The 14,015-nt window shown below is 53.5% G+C and overlaps 1 protein-coding gene across 5 annotated transcripts in view; it reads left to right on the top strand.

Annotated features, from left to right (window-relative positions):
• The window catches only part of ABR (ABR activator of RhoGEF and GTPase), a 181,285-nt gene that overhangs the window by 87,430 nt on the left and 79,840 nt on the right, over nucleotides 1-14,015 (top strand). The window lies entirely within an intron of this gene.

Below are 14,015 nucleotides of genomic sequence, written 5' to 3'. Positions count from 1 at the left end.
AGAGGGGGCTCTGGGGGACGGGGGTAGGCAGGCAGGGGTGTCGTGGGCTGGGCTCTGCTTGGGATGCTACTGGGGGAGCAAGGGCTGGGGAGATGTGGCCCTGGCACCCTTGTCATGTCATCCCAGTCCTGGGCCCCTCTCAGACCAGGCTCCCCACCACCACCTGCTGCTCTCTCTGCCACCCCTGCACCTATCTCTGCCTCCTCTACTAGCCATCTGCTTCCCCTGCCTTCTGGACACCCTCACTTCCTCGCTCAGTGTTCTGTTCCAGCCCCTCTCTAGTAGGATGGGGCCTGGGGAAGGGAACAGGCCCTTCTCTCTGGGCCGGAGCTGGGCCGGAGCTGGGCCGGAGCTGCACATGTGACCTGTGGGCTGTAAATGCACAGATGCCGGCTCGGCAAAGCAAGGCTGGTCTCCATGTTCCCTGTGGGGTGGAGCGAGCTGCTTCCATAGCATTCCCTGAAGATCAAGGGGCCCCCATGCTGCCCTCCTCTGTTACCTCTGGAAGGGAACCAGCCCTAATGGTGTCCCCCTCTCCTCCTGTCAACTGATGAGAGCTCTGCTCCAAAGAGAAGGAATATTAAGTATGTGCTTTGAGACAGGACAGGAGGTTAGCAATCCTTGTAATTAATGCCGTTCCTGGCTGCAGGGACCATCTGTGTCTGGGCCCAGCTTGTACGTGTGCACCTGAGACACATGAGCAAGTGAGACAGAGGGGTTCCTGGGGCCTGCTTTTCTGGAGTTGGGGAGAATCAAAGCCCTTCCTCTGTTTGGGGGGCTGGGGCTTGGAGTGCGTGGTCCTGCTTGGTAGAGAGCTTGTCCGGATGTGTTCTGTGGGGGGCCCCTTTCTTCCCTCTAATATCCCCGAGGAGCAGTTACTGAGCTGCTGGGACATACTCGTTCCCTTCCAGAAGGTCCCGGCAATCTCCGCGCCACTGGAGGGCTGCCTGGACTCTACCATTTCTGGAGAACCCCCTGCTTCTTTCCCTCCGAGCCTCCTTGGCCACCTTCCACCCCTCCTCAGAGCTCTCACCCCCTCTTCACACACCGGGGTGGCTGTTATAGCCTTTGGCAACAAGGGCCTTGGCAACCGGCTTCCCACTTGGGGGAAGCCACATTGTTGCCATGGCAACAGAGGCTGAGGGAGAGCTTCGTGGCTGCCAGGCAGTGCAAGTTTGGAAACGGATGGTGGGGGCAGGTGGGAGGTGGAGGGGACGGGTGAGGTTCAGGACCCCCACAGCTGGCATTCTGGGGCATTGCCCGGTCATTCTAAGGAAGGTGAGAGTCCACCATCTTGGACATGCAGGGCAGGGTTTCTGCTAGTGATGGACGGAGTATTTTGGGGCGTGAACTGAGGCCAACCAGGGGAAACAAGGCTAAAACTCTTGCTTCCCATCTCTGCCTTCAGGTCTCTGACCAAACAGAGCTCAGAGGCCCCCTGGAGGACTCAGCTGTTACCCCTCTGTGAGCAGATGCTGGAAGATTCACTGTAGGACCCACCCCAGGGCCAGGAATGCTGGCTGAGAGTTGAGAACGTGTGGCCCAACAGAGCTGCTTGTTGAAAAGCAAGTGCCTCTGTCATTTTCTTTCCCCCGACTGCCTCCCCCCACCCACCCTGCCTTCCTCCTTGCTTCCTGCTCTGGTTCCTTCCTTCATATGACATGACCACCTTGCTGGCATGCGTGCCCATCCATGTTTAGATTCCTTGGTGAAAGGTACTGGTGGGTCTTTTTCCAGTGAAACAGGTCAGGGCCACAACAGGAGAGCCCCTCCTGCCTGGAGCTCTGATGCTTTGGGCCAGTGACTTTTCTCACTTTGTAGCTGCCCATTTTGTTTCCTGGCTCATGAGTGAATAACTTGGGTTTTTTTGAGGACTTTGAAATCCAGAGATACTACAGTGAGAACTGACTAAAGTGCTTGGGAACCCTGGAATTGATTTTTTTACACCATTGGCTAGAGGCCATGCAAGATAAGGGGAGAGTCATTTATCCAACTTGGGGATCCTGGTGAAGATTCCAGTCTGATGAAGCCCCCTTCCTGCCCACCTTCCTTCTGAAGTTAGATGCATTTCTACCCATTCCTCTGGGTCACTGGCCCCATCTAGTGTACTCTGCAAGTATTGCTGTTTACATTGGGGTGCCGCAGAGAATTGACACACCCCTTCCTGAGTACTTGGGCGCTATTTTGGTTTACAAACAAAACAAAACAGAAAACCAAGGTTTTTGCTACTTGGCTCTGTTCATTTGGCTAGGCAGGTCCCCTCCCTGCCAGGCTTCCTGTTGGGGCCTGGGGAACCAAGGGGACTTTTGGACCAAATCAGACAATTGTTCTAAGTATTCAGATGTCTGGCCTCTGGCAGCTGGGCATGTCATGCCCCTTTATGCAGCCAACTTGTGCTGGGAAGCCTAAGGTTTGGTCTTTGTATTTGGTCAGGGTCCTCGAGAGAAAGAGCCAATGGGATGCCTATCTATATCTGTAGAGAGATTTATTTTTTTTTATGCTTATTTATTTTTGAGAGAGACAGGGACAGAGCATGAGCTGGGGAGGAGCAGAGAGAGAGGGAGACACAGAATCTGAAACAGGGTCCAGGCTCCGAGCTGTCAGCACAGAGTCTGACGCGGGGCTCAAACCCACGAACTGCTAGATCATAACCTGAGCTGAAGTCGTACACTTAACTGACTGAGCCACCCAGGCACCCTCTGTAGAGAGATTTATGATAAGGAATTGGCACATTTGATTATGGAGGCCAAGAAGTACCAAGATCTGTAGTCCGCAAGATGGACACCCAGGAATGATGTATATTTCCAGGTTGGGCCTGAAGGCCTGAGAACCGGCAGAGCCAAATGGTGTGAGTTCTAGTCTGAAAGCCAGCTGGCTCAAAATCCAAGAATGGCCAGTGTTTCAGTCTGAGGCTACAGTCTGGAAGAGACTCAGGTCTCAGCTTGACTGGCAGGAAGAGTTCCCTTTTATTAGGCCTTTCTGTTCTATTTGGGTCTTCAGCTGATTAGATGAGGCCCACCACCCCTATCAGGGAGAGAAGCTGCTACAAATGTTAATCTCACTCAGAAATGCCCTCACCAACACACACAGAATAATTTTGACCGAATGTCTGGGTACCCATGGCCCAGTCAGGCTGACACATAAATGTAACAATCTTGGCAGACTCACTCGCCCAGCAGCCCAGAGAACGGAAGGAACATGAGCTTTGGCTAGATGAACACCTTCTGCTCTCTAGCTGTAGGGCCCTGGATGAGTGCCCGGACCCCCCTGCACCTCATTAGGACCAGCTGCCTGAAGGGTAGAGATGGAGGAGAGACTGGGATGGCTCAGGTAAAGCCTATGGTGCTGGGTCTGGCTCACCGTGGGTTTTCAGCCCTTGGCGACTGGGACCCACAAGACTTTTCTCGCCAGCTTTTGGAGCCCAGACCATTGCAAGAACCTGGTCTAATGCCTGTTTGCTAGGCAAGAACAGACTCTGCTTTTTTTTTTTTTTAATTTTTTTTAAAATGTTTTATTTATTTTTGATACAGACAGAGACAGAGCATGAGAGGGGGAGGGGCAGAGAGAGAAGGAGGCACGGAACACGAAGCAGGCTCCAGGCTCTGAGCTAGCTGTCAGCACAGAGTCTGACGCGGGGCTTGAACCCATGAACGTGAGATCTGACCTGAGCCGAAGTCGGAGGCTTAACCGACTGAGCCACCCAGGCGCCCCCAGACTCTGCTTTTTGCAACCTCCTTTCTGGGGTTGGATTAGGTCCTGCCAGGTATAGTCAGCCCCATGCAGCCAGGCTCTGTGGTGTCCCATCCTCCTCACTCCCCAACCTGTGCCGTGCAGCCCACTAGGCATCGGGGGAAACCTCAAGCCCTGCCTTGCAGACCCTTCACTCTCCTCAAGCCCAGGCTGAGATATCCCTGGTGGGTGAATTCAACTGACAGTGCCTGATTTCACCTTGGGAAGGCAGGGCAAGGACTCCTGATCTCAGCTGCCAAGTTGGGGTCCACACTCCTCTGCCAGGACCGTGGTCTTACAGAAAAGCTTGCTCTCCACAAGCCAGAGGCTCCTGTGTCTCCCCTCTTGGGAGACGCAGTGAAAAGTGGAAACAAGGCAGAAAAAAGATCTGGGTGTTATCTTGGTGCTTCCACTTCCTAGCTGTGTGACCTGAAGGATGCCACTCTCCCTGTCTGGCTCCAATGTACTCATCTGTAAAGGGAAGACACCGAGAATTTCCTCCCTCCTGACCGCACACACCTGTCATGAGGTTTCCATGAGACCGTGTCAGGCAGGGTGCTTTGCAAATTGTAGAGTCTGCACCCATGTTGGTGGGACTGCTCAATGTCGAACTCGTTCTGTCATTCCGGTGGTATCCAGAGGCAGGTCAAAGGTATCTAATGAAAGACCAAATTGAAGGGTTCAGACTTTAGCCAGCAGGAGAATCCAAAGTAAGGGGGGGGCGTTGAGATCACCATTGTCCTTCTCCTCTCCCCCCCCTCCCCCCATCATCACAGTTGCTTGGACTTGAACTGAGCCTTTTACACGGGTTGTCTCATTTAGGGATATGAGATCCCTATGAAGTTGGTGCAGTGATCATCATTTCACAGTTGAGGAAACAAGCTGACAGAGGTGACATAATTCACCCAAGACTAGCCAGTGGGGCCAGAGACTTGTTTAAACTCGGGTCTCTCTGACATCAGAGCCTACACTGTGCTACCAAGTCTGCTCAGACACCACCTCCCTTGTGAAGCTTTTAACAGCCCATCACTGAGCCCTTTGCTCTTTGGGAAGAGTGTACAGTTACTTGTGGGGCAGGTCTGCCCCGTGAGATTGGGATCCCCACCCCCTAGTCATCTCCATGGCCCCCTTCAGCAGCCTCTGGCACCTGGGGGTCCTCATCTGCTGTTTGTGGAACTGAACTGAGTAGCACCCAGGAGGAGTCAGACCCAGTCTCAGGGCATGAAGCTTGGACAAACCGCTGGTCCCTCTTTCCTTCCTCAGTCTCTTCCGAAGGTTGTATTTTGGGATTTGAGGTTGTTTCCAAGTGAATGGAGAAGCCACGTGGAGAGCCAGAGCATGTGAGATTGTGTCCCAGTCTGGTCCCTCTGGCTGATGTTAGAGGCCTGGGTTGGGTGGGCAAACGGCTGCCCATGGTCTTTACTCCTCTCACGAGTTTCCATCTGCCAGTGGAATCTGAGACAGACCCTCCTTAAGTTGCCAGCCTCCTGTGTCAGCAGCCTGGCTGGATCCTTTCTGGCTCTTTGGGCCCCACCCCTACCCAGTGGTGAGCTTGGAGCCCAAGAGCTTCATTGTCTCCTAAGTCCTCCCATTACTCGGTGAGCCCCCACCCCATTTGTAGGTGAGGAAACTAAGGCTCAGGGAGGTTCCTTGGCTTGCCTGGGTTGAGAAGGAGGCAGGTAGGAAGTGGGGAGACATAGGGCCCTGGTTGCAACCTCAGCCCCCTCCACAGCAGGTCCTCTCTGGACCTCCCCTCTGCACACCTGGCTCGGATCTGGCCTTCTGTGGTTGGAAGCCTTCCGTCCTGGCTGACCGGGAGCATCCCTGTCCCTCTCACAGCCTGTCTGCAGCTGCCCCTCCTCGCCAGTGTGCTGGTATCAGAGTTGCGTAATGGATTTTACATCCGCCTGTAAGCCCTCTTCCAAAGTGACATTATTCAGCGAAGGGATGCTGAGCTCCCGCAGGTCCCAGACACTGTGGCTATGAGGGTGAGTTCAGCCAGGCCCATTCTCTGCACTTGAGGCCGTGGAGTTGGGGGGGGGGGGCGGGGTGCGCAGGAAAGACGACTGACCTACGTCATCACACCAACTGGGGTGAAACTGTGCGAAGCAAGCGCTCTGGAAGCCCCGCCCCTGAGAATGTGCTCTCTCGAGGCATTCGAGGCATTCGTCCTTATAAAAGCCCCTGGGGCCAGAGGCGGGGTTGTGCTCTGCCCCTGCGCAGTACGGCAGAGCGCCCCCTTCCGGCCAGTGGGCTGGCTCTTATTCCAAGGACTGATTTCCTTACTTGTCACCCAGTTTCTCCACTAGTGGGTGCCAGCGCTTTCTTTCACACGGATGATGCATTGGTGAGCCTTCCAGCCTCAGGGTTACCCACTGGTTGCTTCTGTCTGGAGGATCTTCAGACCCCTCACCATCCTGCCTGTGTGGCAGAAGGAAGAAAACGCATAGAAACGTTTCCAGAGGGGCGCCTGGGTGGCTCAGCCAGTTAAGCATCCGACTCTTGATTTTGGCTCAGGGCATGATCCCAGAGCCGTAGGATCGAGCCCCACATCGGACTCTGTGCTGAGCTTGGAGCCTGCTTGGGATTCTCTCTCTCTCCCTCTGCCCCTCCCTCCCCCCAAGCTCTCCCTCCTTATCTAAATTAAAAGAAAAAAAAGAAACACGTTCATCATAGCACTTACAAAACGCAGGCACTGGTACAGAGCTTTCTAAGATTTAGCTTATTTAGCCCTCACCATGACCTTGTGAGCAAGGCACCATTATTTGCCTTGTTTCACAGACATGGAAACTCGGGTGCAAAGAGGTTCCACAACCCACCTAAGGTCCCATACCCAGTGAGTGGGTACCCCTCTGCTATCTTTCCAGGACAGGGCCCTCAGCACCTTTCTTTTACCTCTTTCTGGCTGTGTGGCTTTGGGCAACTTGTAGAATCTTGGTACCCTCAGCTGAAAATGAGGATAAACACCTCCTGTCTTCCAGACAAGGGGTACCATGAGGACCAAGTAACATAGTAACTGCGAGAACACCTTGTTCTGCCTGTGCCACACAGAGGACCCGTTCCTGAAGGGATAGTTGAATTTGAATCTCTCCTGGGACGTGAACTCAGTTCTCCGAGAGTCCCTGGCTCTGGCTGCCCTGGGACCCTCCTGTCCCTGCTCAGCCCCCAACGGCATCCTTGCCTGGCGAGGGCCCCTGTGGAGGACATCACTGGGGAGGATCCAGGGGGAAGAGATGCACACAGAGGAGAGCCCAGGTGCCAAAAAGGAGGTTAGACTTGTCTTGGGCCATTTATCACTTGGCCACAATATGCCTTCCCTTCTCCCTGGCCACCACTGCGAGGCTGTTCCCCTTAAGCTCACCTTCCTGGACACCAGCCCCTTGCCAGGGGATTGTGAGCTAGGGAAGGAGGGAAGTGCCGGGAAATTGAGAGAAAACCACGTTTGGCCCACTGCATTTGGCACCGGTGGGTGCTCACCCCTCCTCCCCCTCAGCCTGTATCCTTTGGGAGAACTGTGATCCCTTTGGCCCTGTGCGCCCATGTGACCAGTTTCCATAGGAACCATCCATCCAACCTCAACCCCTTGATTTATCTTCTTTTTTTAAAATTACTTATTTATTTAAATGTTTATTATTGAGACAGAGAGAAACAGCATGAGTAGGGGAGGGTCAGAGAGAGAGGGAGACAGAATCCAAAGCAGGCTCCAGGCTCTGAGGTGTTAGCACAAAGCCTGATGTGGGGCTCGAACCCACGAACTGTGAGATCATGACCTGAGCCAAAGTCAGCCACTTAACCGAGCCACCCAGGCGCCACCCCCTCCCCTTGATTTATCTTCTTGAGAGACCCTTTGCCTTGCCCTGTAAGCTTCCATTTCTATTCAGCAAGTATTTTCTGAGCACCCGTGTTTTACAAGATACTTGGTAAATTTTACAGGATGCTGTGGGGAATTAGCATGAGCAGAGATTGCCCCAACCCCCTCACACACACACACACACACACACACACACACACACTCCCTCTATTTCAAGGCCATCTGTGCAAGAGCCTGGAAAGATGTACAGTGTCCCAAGGGAGGAGTCATGTGACCTCAGGTGGGGCAACTAGGGTGGGGAGCATGTGAGAGGCAGCCTCAGATATAGGTAGTACTCTGCCTGGGCACTGTTCAGGAGGGACGTTCTAGATAAAGAAGGCTGTGTAAGTTCTGGAATGTGGAAAAATCTCTGAAGGTTTGAAAAAGAATAGTCTGGTGTGGCTGGGCACTGGGTTCATTGGAAGAGGTGGGAGGTGAGGCTGGGAGTGAGCTAGGGTTCCCAGCTTCTGTGCTCCCCACATCCCACCACCACTGCCAAAGAAAGGGAGGACAGCTGGTGCCTAATAAGGGCCGACACTTGCCAGGCACTGCCCTACATGGACTAGTCCTCAGAAACCCTGGAGTTGCTGTTATGATTATTCCCATTTTACAGATGAGGAAACTGAGGCCCCGCGTATTTGAATGATTTGCCCAGGGTCACACAAATGTCAAGAGGCAGAGGGAGGACTCAAATCCAGAATCTAGGGGAGTTCTTTTTGGTTTTGGTTTTGTTTTACTGTATAAATAGTGCCATGTACTGGCTTAGACCCAACATTTACTTTATATAATTAAATCTTATATATGATTTTTGGAGTGACTTCTATAATGGAGAAGGGAAGGCAGAGGGAGGAAGGTATCAGGAAGATGATGAATCTCACTCCATCTGTAGCTGTAGCCGACTCTGCCTCCTCCTGGCCCCCTGGGGTCAGTTCTTATTGACTTCCAGCAAATCTGGAGGTGGTGCTTGAGCTCTGATAGAGAGGAGGGGGAAGGGGCTTCAAGCCCAAGACAGACCTGGAGGTAAGAATGTGCCTGGCCTTTCAGAGGTTGTTGTCAACACTTGGATTAGTTGAGTCACCAGCAAGGGCCCCATTGCTCTTGTTTGGGCTGATTTAGTGGCTTCCTACTGGGCACAGAGTGAGCAATGTTTTAGAAAGAATAATCTGAGGTCAGTGGGAGGGATGACCATTGAACAATGGTACTGTCATTCCCTGCTTAAAACCCTTCAATGCCTTTCCCTCTCTCCTTATGGTAAAACCCAACCTCAGCAATGCCTCCAAGACCCTGCTCCATCTGACCACTCAACCCCTGCCAACTTCTGTAGCCTCGTGGCCCCCCCCAACTAGAATGTGAGCTCCAAAATGAAGGTTTCTCAGTTTTGTGACCAAATGCTTGCTCATCAAAAACTCTAGTGCCTAGAACTGTGCCTGGCACATAATAGTTGCTCAGTAAATATCCGTTGACTGATTAAATGAACAATGGCTACCTGACTGAATTCATTTCATTGTGCCTCCCCCAGCCCTGTCTGCGCCCCCCCCCCCCCCCCCCCCCCCCCCCCCCCCCCCCCCCCCCCCCCCCCCCCCCCCCCCCCGGTGGCATCAGCTGTCTCGTGCTCTCTGTGGGGCGGAGAGCTGCTGCTCACTTTACTTTCCCAGCCAGAGCACTTACCAAACTTCTTTTTTTAACTTCTTTATTTTCCCTGATTACCTCACTGACAATTCAGACTTCACAGAAACATGTAATGTAGAAAGTGAAAGCCTCCCAAAGTGCCATCCTCCATACAGAACTTCCGTGAAAAGTCAGTTGGGTACTTTTTTCTCCTTATGTTACCATGTGACACGCCTGCATGTCCCCTCTATGTGACACATGTACCATAACTCACTTAGCCATCTCCTTCTGCTGGGCCCTGGGGCTGTTTCTGGCCTTGCACCACAGCGAAGGCACAGATCTTCGTGCCCTCGTAGAAATGTTCTTGCAGGAAAAGCCCTTAAAGTGGAGTTGCTGGGTCAGAGGATGTAAGCATTTAACATCACAGTAGACGTTTCCGAGTTCTCCTTCCTGGGAGAGCTGCACCTCAGCCCCGTGGTTCTGAGATTGTGCCCTGCTCCTGGCACTGCCATGGCTCCCAGTGGCCAGTCTGTCTCTGAGGCAGTCAGCTCTGTGGCGGTAGACCTAGTATCCCATTTGTGGGTGTGATATGGATGCCCCAGTGTACAGTGGGCAGTTAGCAGATACTTACAGATTTAGGGGCTAAGAGAATGAGGGGTGGAGAATGAGTGTAAGGGAAGGCCATAGGGTTTGGGAAGAGGAGACTCTTGGTGGCTTTGAGAGTGTGGGCTTGGCAAGTGTCGGAAATCTCTGTGCTCCTCACCCTCCACAGCATGGTTCCAGCCTACATCTCCAAGTTCACCTCCTGCCGCTTTTTCTATTCTCTTCTCCATCCGTGTTTGCTTACAAGAAGTTCTCCTTTTTGGCCTTCCTCCCTTTGCTTGCAAACTCTTCCCCTTTTTTTTTTCTTTTTAAATTTTTTTTTCTTTTTTTTGAAAGCGAGAAACAGCATGCATGGGGGAGGGGCAGAGAGAAAGGGAGACACAGAATCCGAAGCAGGCTCCAAGCTCTGAGCTGTCAGCACAGAGCCCAATGCAGGGCTCGAAGTCACAAACTGTGAGATCAAGACCTGAGCTGGAGTCGGTCGCTCAACAAACTGAGCCACTCAGGCGCCCCCAACTCTTTTCCAGATGCTGCTTAGAAGCCACTCTCCTGTGAAGCTTTTTCTCTGAGGCAGGGATAGTGCCTTTGTCCTATGTCCCCACTGTGTTGATCACTGAGACACTGTCCCTTTTGTTTCTCTGTCCTTCACTTCCTATAGGTTGAGAGCACTCTAATGGCTGTGTCTCCCAGATTTGTGTTTGTAATGCTAAGCCTTTTCTGGGTATGAAGGGACAAACAAGGGAGCAGATCGCTGGGACAAGGCAAGATCAGGACTCAAAATGGAATATTATTCTGGCTGTGCAGGGGTGAGATAATGCAAACTTTGGTTGGGGTGGTGGCTTTAAGAAAAGGAAAAAAAAAAAAAAAGGAAGAACGAAGAGGACTTGGTAAACGGGATGTGGGGCCTGAGGGAAGAGAGAGTCACAAGACGGTGGCCCTGCCACAGAAGTGGAGAAGCCAGAAGGAGAAGCTGGCATGGGGTGGCGGGCGCTTGGTCTGGGTAGGTAGATTAACAGGCTGTTGGTAGAACTTCTGAGAGAGATCTAGCTGCCAGCAGGGATGTCATGCTTGGAGCTGAGCAAGATGCCGGTTACAAATGGTGACGGGCCGCCATTGGCCTGGAAGCAGGAAGGGAAGACTTCTTCGCGGGTGGAGAGCAGCGGGCTCATGCTGGGGTCTTGAATGGGCAAGCCACATTCACAGGAGGCAGGAGTGAGGAGGGCCAGCCTAAGCCAGAGCCATCGGAGCAGCACCAGCCTGCTCGCGGGAGCCACGGGATTTGAGAAAGTACAGACTGCGGAGGCCCAGGAGTAGGAGAGGGAGGCCTCCAACTTTGGGATATGGCAGTCGAGGGGTCTTCGGAGCAGGCTGCTTCCTGGAGAGGAGGAGCAGGACCCAGGCTTAAACAGCGGAGTGTGGAGGATGCAGAGAGGAAGCGCAGGTCCAGGGCTGGCTCAGAGCAGGGGAAAGGGAGGGGGCATTGCTGGGACTTGTGAGTCACTTCCCCCCCCCAGGGGGAGGACTGAGGGCCTCTGAGTGGTGTCTGTATGCCCGATGGAGATGGAAGGGCATTCTAGTTACTCACTGGAATTTCCAGCCAGCTGGGGTGGGGTGAGCAGAGATGCCTTGGATGTTTAGGGAGCAGCTTCGGAGAGGTTTCAGGGTTTGGGGAAGAAGTGGGTGTTGATCCGGCTATGCTGGTTAGAGGCATGGGGAATGAAGACCAGGGTACTCCAGGAAACTTCTGGGGGCACGTCCCCCCCTTGGGTGGGGGAAGGGACACGGGAGGGGCCCTTGGGCTTTCAGGTCCTTCTCCCATTCCACCTATATGTCTGACCAGTGGGTCAGTCCTGCCACACACTTGAAGCTTGTGGAGTGCAAGATAAAAATTGTGGCATAAAGCCCTGGGCTGGCACACTCATGCCCTGGGGAATGCCAGGCCTGGTTGTTCCCAAGCACTGGGAACAGCCTTACCGCCCCAAACCAAATGAGGAATTGTGGCTGAAAGGGCCCTTCAGATGTGCTCTGGCTATTTATAACCTAGCCAGGGCAGGGACAGGGAAAAACCAGAGACTGAGGGAGGGGGCGGGCTGTAAGGTGGGGTGCGCCTCTGTGGAACCTGTCAGCCCCGAGGCCCCAAAGAGCCTCCTACCCCAAATCCCTCAGCCTGTATTTCATCTTTGGTGACAGAAAGGAGCCTGTCAGTGGTGAGGACAGCTTCTCTGCTCTAGCAAATGGCATATGCCTCATCTTGAGCTCAGAGCTTCCACAGACTTCTTTGGAGATTTGGGATTAGAAACTGTTTCCAGTCTCCTTTTCCCTCCTCTCTTCTCAACCCTCCATCCAGCTTGGAAGCTCAGCCAGGGACCCTGTTTTCAGCTGAGGTGCCCAGTGGGAAGGAGAGGTAATGACACCAGGTGGGCCCAACATGGTACACAGTTGACATTCCTTTGGAACTCATTTCCAAAGAGTTTGACCCTTCCTCGCCATGGCCATTACCACCCGATGGGATATGACATGTGTGCAAAGAGGCTGGTGGTAGATACGAATGTGGATAGACAGCTCAGACGCTGCATCATTAAGAGCTTGTGTGTGAGGAGAAAGCCAAGGAATTCCAACTGGAGATATTGTGGGGAGCTGGTGGGAGATTGAGGGGGATAGTTGGGTGGGGCTGAGGCTTCAGAGCTCACCACTCAGACTCCTGAATTTTTCACTTGATCTACCTGGGTGGTGGCACCTATGACGCAGGTTTACAAAGGTAAGTGGTATGTGAAGCTGAACTGGATTCCAAGATACCAGATCCAATGAGGAAACGGGGCAGAGGGGATATTCAGGGAAACCCCCCACCCCCACCCCCGTTCCCTATACCACACAACTTCCAACTCCCTCAAAGAAACGACCAGCTGCAAGAAGGCAGCAACCTTGTCTTGGGCCTAATTCAGTTCACGGGATGTGTTTCATTTAGACTGCACCATGTTTTGTTTTGATGTAATTTATCCGCCATCATTTTAAAATTGAGAGATATCGGGGCGCTTGGGTGGCTCAATCGGCTAAGCGACCGACTTCAGCTCAAGTCTCGCTCTCATAGCTGGTGAGTTCAAGCCCCCAAGTCAGACTCTGTGCCAACAGAGTCTGGAGCCTGCTTCAGATTCTGTGTCTCCCTCTCTCTCAGCCCGTCCCCCTCTGTGTGTGTGTATGTGTGTGTGTGAAAATAAACATTAAAAAAATTTTTTAAATAAAATTGAGAGCTATCACCTAAGACTCCAAATTTCCAGGTTCTCTAGAACAACCTGAGATGGTGCAGCCTGAAGCGTGCATCGCCCCTAGCAGCCATGAGCTGGAGCTGCGTGGTGGTTTTTTCACCCAGCTCCTACCTGGCCCTGTTCTCACCTGCATGCTGATGGCTGCTGGAGTCTCCAACCTTTGCCCTGGGTGTTGTGTTGTGAAGGAGCTTTTCCCAGGTGCTGCCCCTAAACTCTTCCCCCAAGAGAATGAGTGGCTGCTCCTCTCTGGCTGGGACCTTAGACCATGAGAATGTGCATTTCACTGAATGGATGGATTGAGCCTTGTAACCACCCAGGAAGCTAGGGGAAGCCTGCTGGGAGTGGAAGGGCTGCTGTTGTTATCTGCCCTGGGTTCCTTGTACTCTCTGCTGTGGGGCTGGCTCTCCTGGGCAGGGGCCCCCTTTGAGGGAAAAGAGCCCCAAGGAGGTGGGATTGCTCATCTCAACAGCATCTGTGCGTAGGAGATGTGGCATTCTGGCCCGTCCACGGTGGCCCTGCTGCGGAACCTGGCTGGCACTTTTGCCTCTGTTGTGGTGAGGCAGATCAAGCCTCCTCTGCACAAAACCTTGTGCTCCCAGCCACAGTGGTGATAGAAAACTGTTTTCTCACCAGGCCTTGGCCTCCCCTCCGCAGAGGTGTCAGAACCCGAGGCAGAGATGAGAAGGGGGCCCACCATGTGGCCATCCCAAGGCTCGCTCGGGACCTCCCCGAAGGCTGAGCGGGCAGCTGCCCCTCCGCTCCTCCGCTCCTCCGCTCCTCCCCTTGCCGGCTCGGGCTCTGGTGAGGGGCTGTAAATAAAGCCTGTCTCTGGGAAGCAGACCTCCCCCTGCGCCCGGCCCGTCTGCGGCCTCCTCGCCCCTCCTCCGCGCTCCAGAAGCCTCCGCCAGCCTCTGGCCGGTGACCGCAGAGAGGGAACGGCTCCACCTCACAAGTCAAGTCGT

Source organism: Suricata suricatta, chromosome 17 (genome assembly GCF_006229205.1).
Source record: "Suricata suricatta isolate VVHF042 chromosome 17, meerkat_22Aug2017_6uvM2_HiC, whole genome shotgun sequence".
Taxonomy (NCBI): Eukaryota; Metazoa; Chordata; class Mammalia; order Carnivora; family Herpestidae; genus Suricata; species Suricata suricatta.
This window is presented reverse-complemented; position numbering and strand designations above follow the sequence as displayed.